The sequence below is a fragment of the Leuciscus leuciscus genome (assembly GCF_965113295.1).
Source record: "Leuciscus leuciscus genome assembly, chromosome: 8".
NCBI lineage: Eukaryota > Metazoa > Chordata > Actinopteri > Cypriniformes > Leuciscidae > Leuciscus > Leuciscus leuciscus.
The window spans coordinates 16,945,662-16,964,112 of record NC_138732.1 but is presented as its reverse complement, the minus strand read 5'-3'; positions in this window follow the sequence as shown (position 1 = coordinate 16,964,112).

Below are 18,451 nucleotides of genomic sequence, written 5' to 3'. Positions count from 1 at the left end.
TTTGACCACTGTCAGGCCACCATGTAGCTCATTCCCCAACGTCTCTGGTTCGTGGCAGTTAGTTTCTTAGATAAGAAGACTTTCAGGAGGCCGGCTTTAACAGGCCGCTCTGAGACTGAGCCCAAGGACTGGCTGGCCTTAGCAGGCCGCCCTGGGACTGACACCCTGATTCAGGGTTCATAGCAACCAGTTGTTTAGCTTGCTATCAGGTGGTAGGCCTCTTCAGGCCTCCCTGAAGGCGAGTTTCCACATAGGGTGGTTGTCAGGTAGTAGGCCTCACCAGGCCTCCCCGAAGGTGAGTTCCCACAAATGGTGGTTATCAGGTATTCATTCATTCAATCTTTATTAAGGACACAGAATCCCGGTCCATAGTGTTAAAAGAAAACAAAAAGGAAAATAATAGTAATGAAAGCAAAAAAAATAACATAATACATTATTTACACATATAAGCAAGAGCGCCAGTGCTTCCAGATTCTTGAAGTAAACCTGACCGAGCTTTTCCTCGGACAGACCAACGCTTGTACAATACAGTTTGACTGATTCAGGACTCTACACATAAATGTATAGATACTGTGCCTAATGCCAGCTGCACAAGATCTTATTCTACTGTTAATAAACATCTCACTTGCACTGCTGTGCCGCGGTATTTTCAATAGCATTCTCAGAGAGTCATTGTATGCCACCATCAGAGCCTGCATGCTCTTCTTTTTGTAGCTGCGCCAAAGGTGCGCAACATACAAAGGCGAGCAGACACTTTTAAACAATACAATTTTGACATTGGTGGAACACATGTGAAACTTACGAGCCAATACATTAGCCTGCCCATATAGTTTACACCTCTGCCTCAACAAGTCTCTATCGTCCGAAAGGTCATTTGTAATATAGTGTCCAAGATATTTAACCTCATCTGTGACCTGTAGAACATTTCCACAAAGATAAAAGTCTGGGAACATCAACTTCTGATCCTCTTTTGTTTTAACAATCAGTATGTGGCTTTTTAGAGCATTATACTTACTATCAAATGCATCGCCATAGGAGGAGCAGATATTCAGAAGCTTCTGCAGGCCTGCACTATAAGGGCTTATCAGTACTAAGTCATCTGCATACATCAAATGGTTACACAAGACATCACCAACAAGACACCCAGTATTACATTCATTAAGTTTCACAGACAGGTCATCAATATATAAATTGAACAAAGGTGGAGACAAAATTCCACCCTGACGTACTCCATTACTCACTTTGAAACTGTCTGATATAGAGTCGCCCCATTTCACCCTCATAGTCTGACAAGAATACCAAAAAAATAAGAATCCTAGTAAGGTATCCTGGAACACCTCTTTCTGTTAGTTTAACCACCACAGGCCTCCCTGTAAGTGGTTTCCCAGCGATGCCGGGTTCGGGCAGCTAGTGGCCGCTTGCCATCAGTTCAGCTGGCCTTAGCAGGCAGCTTCTGAAGGCGAGCTTGTGCCCTGGTTTGACTAATGTATTCATTCTCTGCTACTGGTTCCCTCCCGGAACCTCTTTTTATCCTGCCTACAGCCTGGTTTGCCTACCAGACACCCCTCCCCTCACTAAGGGTCACTATGAGTATGCGAACTCTTGAGTCTGGTCAGACGGTTGTAGGCCTCTCATGAGGCCTCCCAGTTAGATCAGCCCTTAGGCCTTCTCAGGCCTCCTCAGTGTTTTGAAATACAAACACTGGGTAGATCCGTGGATCCAGCAGAGAAACTCCCCTCGCTGGCTAGGGTTGTAAGCTCTATGCTGAGTCATGAGATCCGGGCCGAGTGGTTCACAGTCAGCTTCGCAGTCCCTCGGGTTGGGTGCCTTATTTAAAGGCAAGTGTCCAGAGGCTCTGTCTTCGGACAGACAGGAATTTGGCCAGACTAATGTATCCAATGTAAGTGACACCAGGTCAGGCCTTCCTGGTGGCATTTCGGGTGAGTATATTCCCCTGAATAGTGATTGGCTGGGGCTCCTTCGGGTTACCTAGCCACATTCCCTAGAAGGGACCCATTCTAATTTGAAGCTGTGGTTTCAGGCCCTTGAGCAGGCCCAGGTAGGCATTTCGGTAAACAATGTTTATGGAGGTTTTCCTGTGAGGCTTATAGCTTGGGCTATGACCACATAGAGTAATAAACATTACTCTATGTTGAATATTGATTGCAAGAGACTGCACTCAAAAATATGATATGTTTGCCTTAATTAAAAAATTTTTAATTGCTTGTCTGAAGTTTAAAATCATTGGTTACCCGTAAGCCAATCACATAACGTTTGGTTATGGCGTGTGTTATGCGCATGCTCAGCCGCATCTACTGTAACTTCCACTGTAAACACATGTATGATGCGAAAACAAAACCATCGAGCGAAATACCGGAGTGAACATGGCTGTGAACGACTTTTGCAGATTATGTGAAGTAAATCTACGCATCCACGGTACAATCAGCGTCTACTAGAGCCCGAAGCCATTTGTTTTGAGAATAATGGCTGGCTGATGAAGTTATTGGCTGGCTAGCCGGCTCAGCCAAAACCTAAATGGCTGCTGCAGCCGCCAAACTTTTCATAGCTGCAAATGGCTGAAGCTGCCACTTCATGTCTAACGTTACAGATGTCTATACTGATTTACTAGATCTCAATATTTCCAAGCAATGCATGGCTTACACTATATTTCTACAAAATGCAATACAATGTAATAAAGAAAACACTAGATTTTACTTTCACAACGTATGTACATATTTATTTTGTAGTCTGTATGCTACTAAACATTTTCAAATAGCGACGGCAGAGATCGCGGAGAAGTATGTTGATTAAGAACGCAAACTTTTGTTGAATTTAGGAAAAATCTACAGACGCGAACAGACAAAGTGTAGTAAAATAAAGACCTAAATGTGTATTTCGGACTTTTTGTCACCACAAGTCTGAAAGAAGACATGTTATTTAAGACAAATATCCAAAAATCTCAAAATTGACCAGTAAAAAAAAAAAAAACGATGTTTTTGCCTGCCGTGTCTAGCCTTAATATAAACACACTGTTATCAGTATTATTTTGGACAAAGTTTTGCACATTTCACTTCAATGTACACTGAAGCATGCGTCGTGAATTAGCAATGTGGAAACGGTGGTTTGTTACTGCAGTAATATCACGTTCAGTGCTATAAATCTCTCCGTTCCAGAATATTTGGTTCATAACATCAATCTTTGATTCAGGTGTTTGTGCAACCGTGCCCTGAAGATTTAACAAAAGTCTGGGTAGGCCTAAGTTAAAAAAAATTATAAGTAGGAATTAGGAAAGTATGTGAGAAGTGAGATCAAAATTACCTTGCTTGCTTCTTTCCGCCATTTCACCTCAGTGCGAGAAAAAAAATGCATCGCTTCTTCTGTACGGAAAACGAGCAATTTGAATTGGTCGTCAATTCACTGTGAGTCTGTGTATCGTAGCAACGAGCACAAGACTGTGCTGTTATGAATCCAGTGGGAAAATAGATCTCATGTATTGTTTATATATTTCGTGTGTGTATGTCTCTATGTGATAGAATTATTATTTGATGCAAATAATTCTAGCCGGCTCAGCCAAACTTTATCAGATGGCGGCTCAATTTGGCTTACGAAATTATTGGCTGGCGGCGGCTGAAATTCTAAATGGCGCAAATGGCGGCGCCTGGCGGCGGCTTCGGGGTCTAGCGTCTACGTCACGGCTCTCAGCCCGCCCTCTGTTCGTTGATTGGCCCGGCTGTTTTCAGGCCGGAGGAAAACGGAAAGCTATGACGCTGTCTTAGACTGAGTACAGAAGCGAAATGAAATCGAGCGGAAGTACGAAGTCTAACGTAGTCAGGCTAAGCTTTTTGCTAGCAGAAGCACATATTGACATCTTAAATACTAAGATGTACATGCACCTTCAGCCAAAGGTAACTGAATCAGTCCACAGTCTAACAAAATGCTCCACTCTTCTCCACAATGGTAACCCACTGTAATTTAAATGGTTCTAATAATTCCAATGTAATTGAACATTACACACAATTACACATTATCAAGTCTTCCCCTTTTCTCATTTTCACAGAAAAAACTATAACACATAATAAAATAACACTTAATTGTAACATTTATTCTCTCTTAATTCAACCATATGCAAAGCATGCTGGGAACTAACAAGCAACGCCCAGTTTCAGTTAATGCAACACAAATCATTCATGTAATCCAACACAAACGGATTAAGTAAACTTAAATTTTTACATATATTTAAACAGATTGAACACAATCAAATTAGTTAGGACAAAATGTATAGCAACTGTGTTGCTTAAGCTCATTTTAAGTAAGCAATTTGAACAAGCAGCAAAAATATATTTTTTTCCCCCAGTGTGGACAGGATTCACAGTTACACATTTACTGTTTGTCTGTCAACAAATTACAGTAAAATGTCAATATACAAAGAAAAAGACAAGACACATGCTATATATATATATATTTACTGTATGATGTAAAATGAAAGTGGACTACTGTAATGGCATTAGGAAGTATACAGTGTTACAGTATAGTGCACAGTACAGTATGGTGAACATTGTCTGATTACATACCTGTTCTGTCAAACGTTTGAATGATTGTGGACACAGTTGTTCTGCCAGCATTAAGCTGTACCTTTCGACCCCCCCTTGGCCATAAGGTCATGATTGAGAACATGGTCCACAATAGTGGCCCTTACTTAATCAGAAACATGTTGACACCTCTGGCTTCTTCTAACTTTTGCCTCCCTACCCATCTACCACACATCGTTACTCATCTTCTTCTTCCCAGTTGCTGACCATGTTTGTTTTCTTGTTGTTCTGTCATAGTAAGAATTTGACATTATCCATATAAAACCCAACAGGCAAAGCATTATGAAATCAGTTACTTATACGGTGTGCGATGCAGCTGCTGTCAGAGCCAATACAGTTGGCTGTATCTTTCAACAAAAGTTTCTTTGGGAACTTTACATTACACTGTGCCTCGTTTAAAAAAAAAAACTGGACGCGTCAAAGAGAATGTTATTTCACTCTTCCATTTGTCCTGTTGCCGACAGACTCAAGTGTGTGGAGTATGTCAGAAACTGAATGTGCATCTGTGTACAGTGCAGACCGCGTTAGTAATTATAATGGGTTCTATTTGCTTTTGGCCTGATGCTCACATCCAAGGTAAGCAAATGTCAGTCGTTAAAGAGCAAATTGCAGGATAGAGCCCCCAGTGAGTCAATGTATAGGAAAAATAATGTAAGAACTAGATTTTCTTTAAAATATACTTATAAATACGCTACTAAGGCTTCTGGAGTTGTTTTTGTGAGAAAATTTTACTTCCGCATTCTGAAAAATGGCACATCGGAAGGGACGTAACCGGTCAATTTAAACAATAGGAAACCAATGGATTGCAATGACAGTTTGGATGCTGAGGAAATTGTAGATTTGTATTCATACTCGTATGACGGAAGACAAACATATAAAAAAGAAAGCAGGGACAGGCAAGGATTAAACAGAACAATGGTCAGAGGAGACAAATTGAGTTGTGGTGTGAGGAGAACCAGTGGAGAACAGGGCAGGTGGCTTTGTGAGAGACCAGTGTTAGCTTATAGATATACACACATTAGCTAACGATATGTAACAATGTGTTCACATCACAATATTGTACGGATCCGTGAACACTATGTCTCCCGTCGGCGGTCGAACCACAGGTAGACGGCGTACCCGATGAAGGTGTGCACCGAAGGAACCGCACCAGCTGAGAGTCTCACTTGGTTCTTGCTTCGGCAGTCAGTTTATTTTTAAACTGTCAAAGAAACTCACTTTTTCTACTACATTTGTGCCCTCACATCTTGTAAAACATTTTAAATCCTGCATTAACTTTTCATATGATATTTTCATAAAGGGTTATATATTCATTTTGCACAAAAAAATAAAAAAATAATACCTGCAATATGCTCTTTAATGTTGGATGCCAGTGGGCGACGCCTATGGTGTGATGATGTATAACTCTGGAGGAAGTATATGTATTTACCAAGCGGCAACCTCCCTGTCTCTCTCTTGAAACCAACACGGAAGTGAATTAAACGGCAATTCATCAACTGGCCGCTTGAGGCTGGCTGCAAAAGTGAGTCAAAGTCAAGTGGGGCATTTCACCCCCATGTTGAAATGCCCAACTTTACAGCAGAAAAAAAACATGTTTACAGCCTGGAGCAAAAAGTGGCTTTGGTCTATACGGCTAATTTTGCCCTTCATGACAACTGTGAGGGGGGTGATTTTTGTTTTTTATAACTCATCCGTTTAAATTATATTAAGCCTTAAATTTCTGCATAGTTAATGGTGTGTCCACTTTTGAGTGACAGGTGGATTCCCGCTGCTGTGGTCATTAGTCATCATTAGCCGTTTGTCTGCTGTCTGTTAGCCGTCACATTACCTCAGCACATTGTCTGACTGTAAAAATAAATAAATTCGGGAGTGACGCGCTGCCAAGATGGCGACGGTCGGCCACGCCCACTTTAGACTTCAAAAACGGTCTTCAGAAACCTACGGGTGACGTCACGGACACTACGTCCATATTTTTTTACAGTCTATGGTGTCTATTTATGTGATGTCACAGATCCAGCAATATCAAAATATCAATCCATTTTTGGAGCTTGATTAAATAAATGCTTTGTTTGCAATGAGGAAGGCATTTTAGGCTCTGAAACATGCAGGATGTTTAAATGGTACAAAGACGTCAAAAGATCTAGGCAAATTTTATTTCTCATGTCATGACCCCTTTAAAATATTTTTATAGCTGCTATTAGTGGCTATAAACATTGTAGCCTCACCATTTCAACATATTTTAATGTTCTAACTTGTATTTTAACGTTAATGTACAAACCGTTTTTAGTGTGTAAAAGACACATTAAGTTTTAACCGTATTTTCAATTCATTGATCATTTTGTTAATTAGATGACTTTACTGACTTAGTCTGTGTTGTTATATCTAATCTTTGAGCTTTGTTGTCATGATGATGTAATACCAGTAGAGAATGTAATGCAGTAACTTAAAAAAACAAAACAGTTCTTAATCTTAAGCAGACTGTTTGTGAACTGTTGTGATTTAGTTCAAATGTAGTTTTATGACCAATTTCAGCAGACATCCAGAAAAGCTTTGCATTCTTTTTCCTGCAACTGTATATGCACTATTATCCTAGGTCTAAATTGTGTTGATATATGGGGTCAGTAAGATTTCTTAATGTTTTTGAAAATACGGAACAAAAATACGGAACAAAGTGCGTTCCGTATCAGTTCAATACGGAACAAGACTTTTATGTGTCAAATACGGGACGATTCCGTATTATACGGAACGGTTGACAACCCTGGTTCCAATGAGGATGATACTTCAAATGTGTACATTTGGCATGTTCTTTACAAGGAAAGGAATGTTTTTCAACTGATGCAAATGTACCACAAATGTATACACAGAGGGATAGTTTCTTAATGTGGAAAGTGTGCCATTTGTAAGCATGAGGTATACGTTACATTTTTAAACATAAGCAACATGTTTTGCTATCTTACAAGGAAGTTGTAAATTGATTGTGCCATGTGTAAGCATGAGGTATACGTTCCTTTTTAAACATAAGCAACATGTTTTGCTACCTTACAAGGAAGTTGTAAGTCCCTCAGTGGTGTATATAAGCTCAATCTTACCGTATTGACTCAGAGAAACATAAAGGCATGACGGGGTGAGAGGAAGGAGAAACATAGAGGCAGGAGGGGGTGAGGGAGGAGAAACCATTACAGCTGGCATGATGGGGTGAGGGAATAGAGAAATGGAGAACAGAGAAATCTGGAATGAAGACCACCTCTCATGTAGCCTTGTTCTTCTATGCCTGTTTCTCTTGAATGTCTGACCATGTATAATAATAAATAGGGCTCGGTATTGACACAAATTTCACAATTCGATTCCAATTCACAAGCTTGCAATTTGATTTGATTTTGATTCCGATTCGATTCGATTCAATATTGATTATTTTGGATATCAGGTACAATACATGGCAAATTTTCTCAAGGAAAACAAATGTCTTAACTAATGCTGTAAACTATGGGAGTCAGTTGTAGCCTACTAGGCTTCATTAGCCCACTATAATATTGAAAGTAAAAATGAACTGATTTGTATACAAACACTTAAATTATACTTTTATTTATTTTTATAATAATAAAGTTATATGAAATATAAACATTTAAATGGTGGCTGTCATAAAAACTTGCCAGATTTATTCAAACATGCATTAAATATTGAAGAACATTAAAAATTATAATGAAAATGTAATATGGTGCACATATTTAGAAAAATGCTCATCTCTAGAGTTAATTTTTAACTTTTTTAACTTAATTTTCGATAAGTTGTACTCTATCTTTTAACACACTTTCAGATGCTCATTCATGTTTATTTTGCGCTGTAACTGGTATTATTAAGGCGGAAGAGAAGATCATGTGCGCTCAGCGCTGCTGCTTCTCTTGAGTTGAGCTGAGCTGAGCTGCGCCAGAGCGATCTCACGCTACAGCCAAAACGGTATGTATGGTTTTGAATTTCATAAAAAAATGGACGTAATTTGAAATCTGAGACTTTGTTTCATATCAATAGTAACAAAGCACAAAGATTATTGAGATTTATTGGATGGGATGCACGCTACAATGTTCCATTCATTCATCAACTGAAAACAGGATGACTAGCCTAATCGATTCTTGGGATTTAAGAATTGATATTAGTTCGTAAAAATGAGAATCGATTAAAATCGAGAAATCGATATTTTTTACCCAGCCCTAATAATAAATAAGAGTAAAAAGAGTAAAATAAAAGTAAAATAAAATATAATAAAAGTAACTTGTGTAGCTTCCGTGATTCATCCATAATGGGGGAAAGCATGATTTTCAAATCTACAACAGTCTGATTACATTTCTGTCAGGAATACTTGCGACAGCTTGAAATAATGCACCCAGAATAGATACATTACTTGTCTAAACATTACTTGTAGACTTGTGCAAACTTTTCTGCCAATGCATCCATTCCTTCAGTCTTTCTTCATATTCTCATGATGTCTTTTACATTATCTTACACTGACCAGACTGGAAAGGTCCATAAATGTTGCAGAGCATTCCACATTAATAAATAATAAAACCTAATATAGGACTTTTGGAGAAATGTGAGACAAGCAAACCTTTAAAGAATCGACCCATGTGATAGGCACGAAAAACTCCAATCTCCTCAAGCCTTTGGGAACTCTGACAGGTCAAGGTGTCTCATGATGTCAAGGTTTAGAGATAAGAAACCTGCAATGACACTCTGATGGTCCTCATCCCTGCAACTGCCATAACATCATGTTCCTTTTCTCCGACTTTCCTTTTCCACTAAATTCAGCACTCACTTGCACCATGGACCGTTTCTTGTCTCCAGTCAGGATGATAAGGCTAGATCTGTCAACTTTCTCTTTTAATGCCTGCTGTTGAATGGGGGGTATTGTCCTGTGATTGGTGTTCAGGTGTCATCACCATGTCAGCCTTATAATGGCATTGGGTTTCCTGGCAAAGTGAGGTGAGATAAGGGTTCAATAGGCCAATTAAGTGCCCAGCAGTACTGCTACCTTTCACAGAGGGTCACTGCTTGAAAGAAGACCTCCTGCATTTCACTGTTTACAAGAATGAGATAGGGATTTGATGATACGTGTAGATGCAGCATTCAATCAGATACTGAGGCTTCCCAGTTTTTTTTTTGAGCGGCATGTTTATTCCATAAACCAGACCCCATTTATATCTAGTATTAAAATGTGTTTCTTAAAATCAATCGCAAATGGACAGTGCTAAATAGATGTATAATAATGGGATCCAAAATGTTTTGTATTTTTGACTATACAGAATCTGTCTGCCAATCAACCCATTGTGCTTAAACTGTGCCATTTACTGTACATGCAGCTTTTTTATGGTATGGTAAAAAAAAAAGAGGTAAAAATTACCATAAGAAAAGGCCATCAATATTGATTTATGGGATGCAATATATCAGTGTCATATAGGTCAATAATTATGATTTTACTGGATATTTAATTGTGCATGCTCATTCTTCTATTTTTTTATTTAGATTACCTTTGCTGTCATCTAACTTATCCTTTAACCTAAACTAACTTAAACTTAACCTCTGCCACTCTTTTAATCTTTGAAAACATTAGTAATACATTTCAAAATAAAAACATTTAATTTTATGTTTTATTTCATTTCTGTTAGGACCACTATCTTCAAATACGATTGGCAATTAGCATACAGTTAGGATTGGCGGTATGGTTCTGTTCTGGCCAAGAACTTCCTGCTCATCCATGCAGCCTAGCATGGATAAGAGCAGGTAGAGCAGCAATAACCCCCCTTAGGGTATACAGAACAAACATGAATGTATTGCAGATATCATTAATTCAAGATTTTAAAGTACAACATAATTTGAGTATTTATTCTGATTCAAGGGGAATCAGAATGCCATACTGACTGGACGAAAGGAGAGGCTGGGGACGGGAGAAACCCATCTGATTTGGAGGGTAATTAGCTCCTGAGAAATGCGATAGCTGCTAATAATACTGAAGGAGCTTATATATGTATACAGTGATAGGCATCGTATTCCTATAGGTAGACATGTATCAGCTGAGAGTCAGCTGATGTGAGCTTTACTAACGTGAACTGAGAGAATTGACGCTACGCTTAATTTAGGCAACAATATAGAATTTGAATACCATAGCATGAAAGCAATTATTGACTCGTAATCAGCCAGAATTTCAATTTCAATCGGTGCATTCCTAATATAAACGCATTTGAGACATGCTAATACCCAGTCTGTCATGAGTCCTAATACATTTATTTGAGTGTTGCTTTCACCTCATTTTAAGTTTATAGACAACATTGAAGGTTCATTCAGTGGCATCAAGAGCTCATATCTCTAAACTTCCTTTTGTTGATGTTGCCAGTCTCGATTTATAACAATGATGAAACTTATCAATGTTGATGGAAGATTCTGTAATTACAAGTCTCTGTGTTTTTCAGAGCACAGACCAGCACAGGTAATGGGACAGCGAGAGCCAGCATTGGCTTGCCTGTGGGTAGTTAAGGGCAAGAAGCAAGCAGACTGCCTGATTAGGTGTAGCTGCAATGAGAGCTGAGGGAACTAGTCACAGTGCTTCATGGGCATGTTGTGCTCCTTCGCTAATGGATATCATTAGCCTTAGCCGACACACCGCCCACAGCCTGTTTATTAGCAACCATTACACCACCATTGCCCCACAGCCCTATGCACTAGCAACCAACCCTACAAACCAAAAGGTGTGTGTGGCTGTGTGCGTTTGTGGTTTTTGTGTGTGTGTGTGTGTGTGTGTGTGTGTGTGTGTGTGTGTGTGTGTGTGTGTGTGTGTGTGTGTGTGTGCATATGAGAGAGACAAATGGGTCTGGACTGAAGTATGATTTGCCAAATAAACAAGATCATTCATCAGACAATTCAATTAAAAAGTTGAAATGAAATTTCCTTCAAATGTTGTCTGTTTTGAAAAACAGGTCACATGAATCCTGACAGAATCACTCTCTGTTTCCTGCGCTGTCAGGATTGTCAAGATAACTCATTTTGCTTTTGTATTTTAACAGTTCTTGCAGACTGTTTTTCCCTTAAATGTTGAGTAAATTTATAAATCAATATCTGCTGGGGCTCAGCTATATGCAGAAAATACTTTTATGAAACAGAAAGAGGCACAGTAATTATTTGATCTCACTTATCTTGTTTTCATAATTGTTGGAAACCAAAATTTTATTTAAAAATAAAATGTAATAACCGACCTGCTCTACTTTACATCAGAAGACAGAGGGGCACAAACTAATGCTGAGTTAAAACACACATGGTTTAAAAGTTTCTGGTATGACAAAACTTTTAGTTGTCATATTAACAGTGTGTAAAGATAAATAAAAAACCTTTATGAACATTGCTGAACATTCATTTAACCATTAGTAAAATGTCATTCTGGAGTTAAATTTCAGTTCTTTTTTAAATTTTAATCCCCTGTTTGTTAGTGAGCAACTTGCATAGTCTTTAAATGCTAAGATAGCTGGCATGTTTAGGCTGTCAGGTGGGCAGTGGCTAGTCAGGTTTAAATCCCTGTTGTACAGGTGTGGAGCACATCGTTCCTCACATAATGTAATGCACACAATTCTCTTTTGTGAATGTCTGTTCATCTACATCCACCAGCTACTTTATTATGTACACCTTCCTAGTACCAAGTTGAACCCCCTTTTGCCTTCAGAACTGCCTTAGTTCTTTGTGGCACATATTACAAGGTGCTAGGAAACATCCCACAGATATTTAGGTCCATATTGACATGATAGTGTTATGCAGTTGCTGCAGATTTGTCAGCTGCACATCCATGATGCAAATCTCCCGTTCCTCCACCACATCCCAAATGTGCTCTGTTGGATTGAGGTCTGGTGACTGTGGAGGCCATTTGAGTATAGTGAACTCATGGTCATGTTCAAGGAACCAGTTTGAGATGATTTGAGCTTTGTGACATGGTGCGTTATCCTACTGGAAGAAACCATAGACTGTAAAAAAAGATGGACGACACCCCTTCGCTCTCTTCCATTGGTGAGACCTGAAGCTGTCAGTGTCCCGATATGGTGCTGACATCTTGGGACTTGAGTCTGCGCAGTAGTGATCTCAGGACCAGACCTGCGCAGTATTGAGCAGGAAGTAAAGCAGCAAAATCAACGCCCCGCCCTCACTCTAACAGAATACACACTCCCTGCACTTTTTTTTAAGTGGCCTATCTGCTCCGTTCTGCTCCAATTTTGATGTCTGTTGATTGCAGTACAACAAGAGGCTTGTTCAATTAAAGTAAATACAATCTCCTCAGTCCTCCGAAGATCCCGAAAAAAAGTCAGTTGGTGCTTCAGTGACTACTTCGCTCAGAGAACCTGTCAATCACAGCTGTCAATCATGACGTTACACCACCGTTTTTATAGCATCACGTAACTAACTAAAAACAAGCTTATTTTAAAAACAGACACTTGAACTTACATCAGCGTGATAAAAACGACAGCAAATGACAGAAACCACCTTTGAAAAAAAGATATTTGAAGTTTAGTTGGTCTCACATCCCGTTGAATAACACGGGGAGGTGGGGTTTATGACCTAGGATAGTATACTATACTAGCTTTGGCTTCACTTTTCAGGGCTTGTGCGGCACGTTTGGAAGAAACCATCAGACAATGGGCACACTGCCATCATAAAGGGGTGGTTATGTTCAGCAACAATATACTCATGAAGGCTGTGGTGTTTAAATAATGCTTAATTTGTACTAAGGGGCCCAAAATGTGCCAAGAAAATCTCCCCACACCATTAGACTACAAACACCAGCCAAGGCAGGATGGATCCATGCTTTCATGTTGTTTACACCAAATTCTTACCCTACCATCTGAATTGTGCAGCAGAAATCAAGACTCATCAGACCAGGCAATGTTTTTCCAATCTTCTATTGTCCAAATTTGGTGAGCCTGTGCGAATTGTAGCCTCAGTTTTCTGTTCTTAGCTGACAGGAGTGTCACCCGGTGTGGTCTTCTGCTGCTTTAGCCCATCTGCTTCAAGGTTTGACGTGTTGTGTGTTCAGAGATGCTCTTCTGCAAACTTTGGTTGTATTTGAGTTACTGTTGCCATTATATCAGCTTGAGCCAGTCTGTCCATTCTCCTCTGACCTCTGGCATCAAGAAGGCATTTTCGCCCACAGAACTGCCGCTCACTGGATATTTTCTCTTTTTCAGACCATTATCTGTAAACCATAGAGATGGCTGTGCATGTAAATCCCAGTAGATCAGCAGTTTCTGAAATACTCAGACCAACCCTTCTGGGACCAACAAACCATGTTCAGTCACTTAAATCACCTTTCTTCCCTATTGTCATACTCAGTTTGAACTTCAGCAGAACATCTTGACTGTCTACATGCCGAAATACATGAGTTGCTGCCATGTGATCGGTTGATTAGATATTTGCGTTAACAAGCAGTTGAACAGGTGTATCTAATAAAGTGGCAGGTGAGTGTATTTACTTTGTTTTATTCATTAGGCTTGTTTGAGATGAGCAAAATCTGCGCAGAATCGATCACCGGTGATCAGCGCGAGATGCATGCCGGTTAGAAATGTGTCCGAGTGCGGTCCGCCTTGCTCTGATGTCATGCTGACGTATGTCAAAAATCTCTCGCGAGCGCAAGGCACACCTGTCGGATTCTGCAGTCGAGCGCAGTTGCTCTCCACCGACTGCGCTGATCAAAAGCATGATGGGAAACGACTTGCTGACGACACAGCTTAATGTTCATTGGTTTAAACAACCGTGATGTATGACTCTATCTGTGTGTTCCTACTACTTGTATCGCAATGATTTAATAAAGATTTTAAAAAAAACAACAACAAAAAAAAAACCAACAACAACCGTGGTGTATTGTTCTCTTTTAAAATGTTTGATTTTAAAACTCTGATATCATGTTTTATGTATGTGTGAATATTCCCAAACTATCTAACAGTGCGATCTCTATGGATTGTGCAATGTATTTTTTATAAAAAAGAAAAGAAAAAAAAACACTTATCTGTATTAAAGAAAAAAGACTGATAAACATGTATTTGGAATGGAATTAAATAATAGGCTACTTTGGGTGTCTTGTTCATTATATTTATTTTCATATAAAAGCAACAGAACTTAAATTCCATCCAGTTTATTAGCAACACTGTGCACGAGCGTGAACCCCGCGAATCCCGCGATATCCATCTGCGATATCCATCACAGGTGTCAGATCCACTACGAGAAGAGAGAACTGTCCGGCTTGCCTGCACTTTTTTTACTCCTCCCCTCACTGCAACCGCCTACTCTCGCCTACATTTCAGGCGAGGCGAGGCGCATCTCAAACAAGCCTATTGTCATGCACCAAAATAAGTGAATGGACAAATGTAAATGTGTCATTGTGACAAAGTTAATAAATTACTTTTATTGACAAACTATTTTGGTTTATTTTGTATGTTTTCAAACTAGATCAGATAAAATTGTTAGATTGATTTTAAGCTGTCATGTGGTCATGTTACAACCTGCTGTTCACTTCCCTTCTTTCTGGGTTTGAAAACAAGAGAAGTAGGAATATACAGTATGCTATCCACCAGAAGTGTAAAATTTATGTTAAGAAAGAAAAGTACTTTGAACCCCAAGTTCATTTTACACTTTATTTACACAAGTTTGTGCCCCCTACTTGAGTAAAATGATTTGATTTTAATAAGGGAATTATGATGTTTCTGTAAAACTGATAGAACTAGAACTGCAGTAATCAAGTTGTAGCTGTTCTTCCTTGAATCAATGTTTGAGTATTTCATACTTTTGATACTATATCACCTAACTGTCTTTTCTCAGACTGATTTTTTCAAACAAAACTCATGATCAGACAGATGGCATCTCTGCAGGCCTTAAAGGGATAGTTCACTTTGAAATTAAATTTTGGTATGTTTTAGCTTACCTCAAGGGCGTCCAAGATGTAGGTGTCTTTTTTTCCGCAGTAGTTTCAATTTTGATATTTTTAGGTCAAACCGTTCTTGTCTGTCAGTCATATAATGCAGGTCGATGGTCACTGTCTCAAAGAGCATGCACAGAGTCCAAATTAAAACAATTCCCCATCGTCCAAATTAAACAGTATTTATATCGTTTTTACCTCTTGAACACAGCTGCGTCCAAATAAATATAAATACTGTTCGTTTTCTCACACAAACCGCTCGTTTCGTGTCTTGGGCCATCAATGTGTACTTACGATGGGGAATTGTTTAATTTGGACGATGGGGAATTGTTTTAATTTGGACTCTGTGCATGCTCTTTGAGACAGTGACCATCGACCTGCATTATACTGTATGACTGACAGACAAGAACGGTTTGACCTAAAAATATCAAAATTGAAACTACTGCGGAAAAAAAGACACCTACATCTTGGATGCCCTTGAGGTAAGCTAAAACATACCAAAATTTAATTTCAAAGTGAACTATCCCTTTAATCTGAAGGGATAGTGAAAAGCAGATTTAAAACCTCCAACACGCACATTGCCATTACACAAACAAATTATAGTCAACCGATGAACCTTATTATTTCTAATGTAATGTTTCGCTATGACCGTAAAGTAATATTTAACCATTCAAAACTTTAATAATAATTGTATTGTTGTATTTTAGCTGTGGCCGAAACAATTTAACATAAAATATGATCTTGACAGTTTATTACATGAGCAGGATATTTTTGCAGTGTTATTTATATATAGTTTGGCATTGTAAATCTAAGCAAGATGCACTTAGCAGCAAGGAGGCAAGGAGGTTAGCATAGTGTTAGTATTATACATCTCTCTCTCTCTTTCCATCTATTTTTCCTAAGTCATCCTTCCTTCCAAAGTTACACTAATGTAAATCTTTTTGGGGGGAAGATGCATGTGCCTGGCAACCGTTTGGCACATTCAGCAATCTCTATGCATATTGTACTGCCTGTGGTGCTGCTGCTTGTGTATTTGAATTTGGACATCTGGACACAGAACATGTTTAAACAGACAGGGAAAAACAGCTTTTCTGGCTCATTTGTGATCCAGAAATAAAATGTGTCTTGCACACTAATAATCAGAGGTTGCAATGCATCCTATTCAGCATTAGGTCAGACCACTTAAAATCTCGCTTTACTCACCGGAAAAACATAATATGTCAACATCATTCAGTCTTGTAGGGTGGAGAAAGTGTACACAAAGTATTATTAAGCTGAACAGAAAGATCAGAACAGCTTTAACCTATTATGCCATGTTTGTATCTTGACTTAGAAATTACTGCATTAGTTAGCAAACTCTGTTGAAGTCGTTAATGCCACTTTGGGATGCTGAAGTGTGATTTTAAAGGGGTAGTTCACCCAAACAATTATTTTATTTTAAACCCATTTGACTTTCTTTCTTCTGTAGAACACAAAAGAAGACATTTTGAAAAATGTACACCCCTGTGCTATTACCCAACACAGGCTCATTGGAAAAACATATCTGTGGCAACATTTTAGCAAAACGCAAAATACGTACCAATACGTACATATCACTGCAGTTTCTAACAGAAATGAACACCAGATGCAGAAAAACAACAAGCACTTTTAATCGTCTTCATACACAATTATGATGACAGGGGCAGATTATGGATTAATAAAGACAAATTTTCACGCGGCTCCTTGCACAATTATGTTATGACCTCAAAACAGGACCTGGCTGGTGGCAATAGCATATTTTATGTCACATTTGCTTTTGTTAACACTATCGGGTAGGTTTAGGGTTTTGTGTAGGTTTACGTTATTTTAAAACGTGATGGAGCATTAAGATTTTAGCACCAGTCACTGAACATTTCAATTCAGAACTGCAGTGATGTGTACAAACTCCAACGTAATAAAACATTGCCATATTCACATTCATCTGTTCCGGAAAATAATAAACACGCTTTTAGTGCCACTCACTGGACATTTCACTTTGAAACTACACGTGCACGACGCAACGTATTTTGCAAAAATGTTTTACGAAGTCAAATGCTGTTGACAATTAGTTGACAATTAGTTGACTATTGATAATTAGTGAAACGGCTTCTGGAATGAGAAAACAAATGTAGGGCTGGACTGGATTTCATCCTTCGGAAATGTGACTGCCAGCTTGCATTCTGTTGCGTAGGAAATTTAGGGGCTGTTTACACGACACAGTTTTGCTTTTTATGCGCTTTGGCCATTCGTTAACACAACAACTGTGTTTTGGGTGCCCGAAAATGCAAACTTTTGAAAACTCTCTCTCTGTAAACAACACAAATCTGTGAATTCAATGATGTCATGCACAAGCTTATTACATGTTCAGTATTTAGTGTAAAAAAAAAATATATATTTAGTGTTTCATCGCCATCTAATGGCATGGCAGCAGAATACAGCATTTTTGGTCGTTTTGCTTGAATTTATTTTTGTGCAAGAAGTTTTCTGGAAAAAATTCCATATTATTCCCTACAAATGTGCCGACAAATGTGTTATTTTGCCAACACTTCGTGGCCAATGCATACTAGCTTGCTTGATTTACGTTTGTTATGAGCATTTATGCGTTATGTTAAGTGTTTCCTGTGAAACGTCCCCCATAACATTCACTCGCGCATGAAACTACTATGATGGTTTCACAACGTTTCATAGACAACATTGAAAAAATAGGCTGAAACTTCTGAAACGTGATGCCTGGAAAATGCAAGTTTCAAGTTATTTGGCTCACCAAAGAAGATTGCAAATAATGCTTGTTAAGATAATGTAAACCCATGAGGCAAGAAAAACGTACTCGGTTACTAACGTAACCTCGGTTCTCTCTAGAAGAGGGAACGAGTACTGCGTAAGTATCTTACGCTAGGGGAAAATCCCTTTT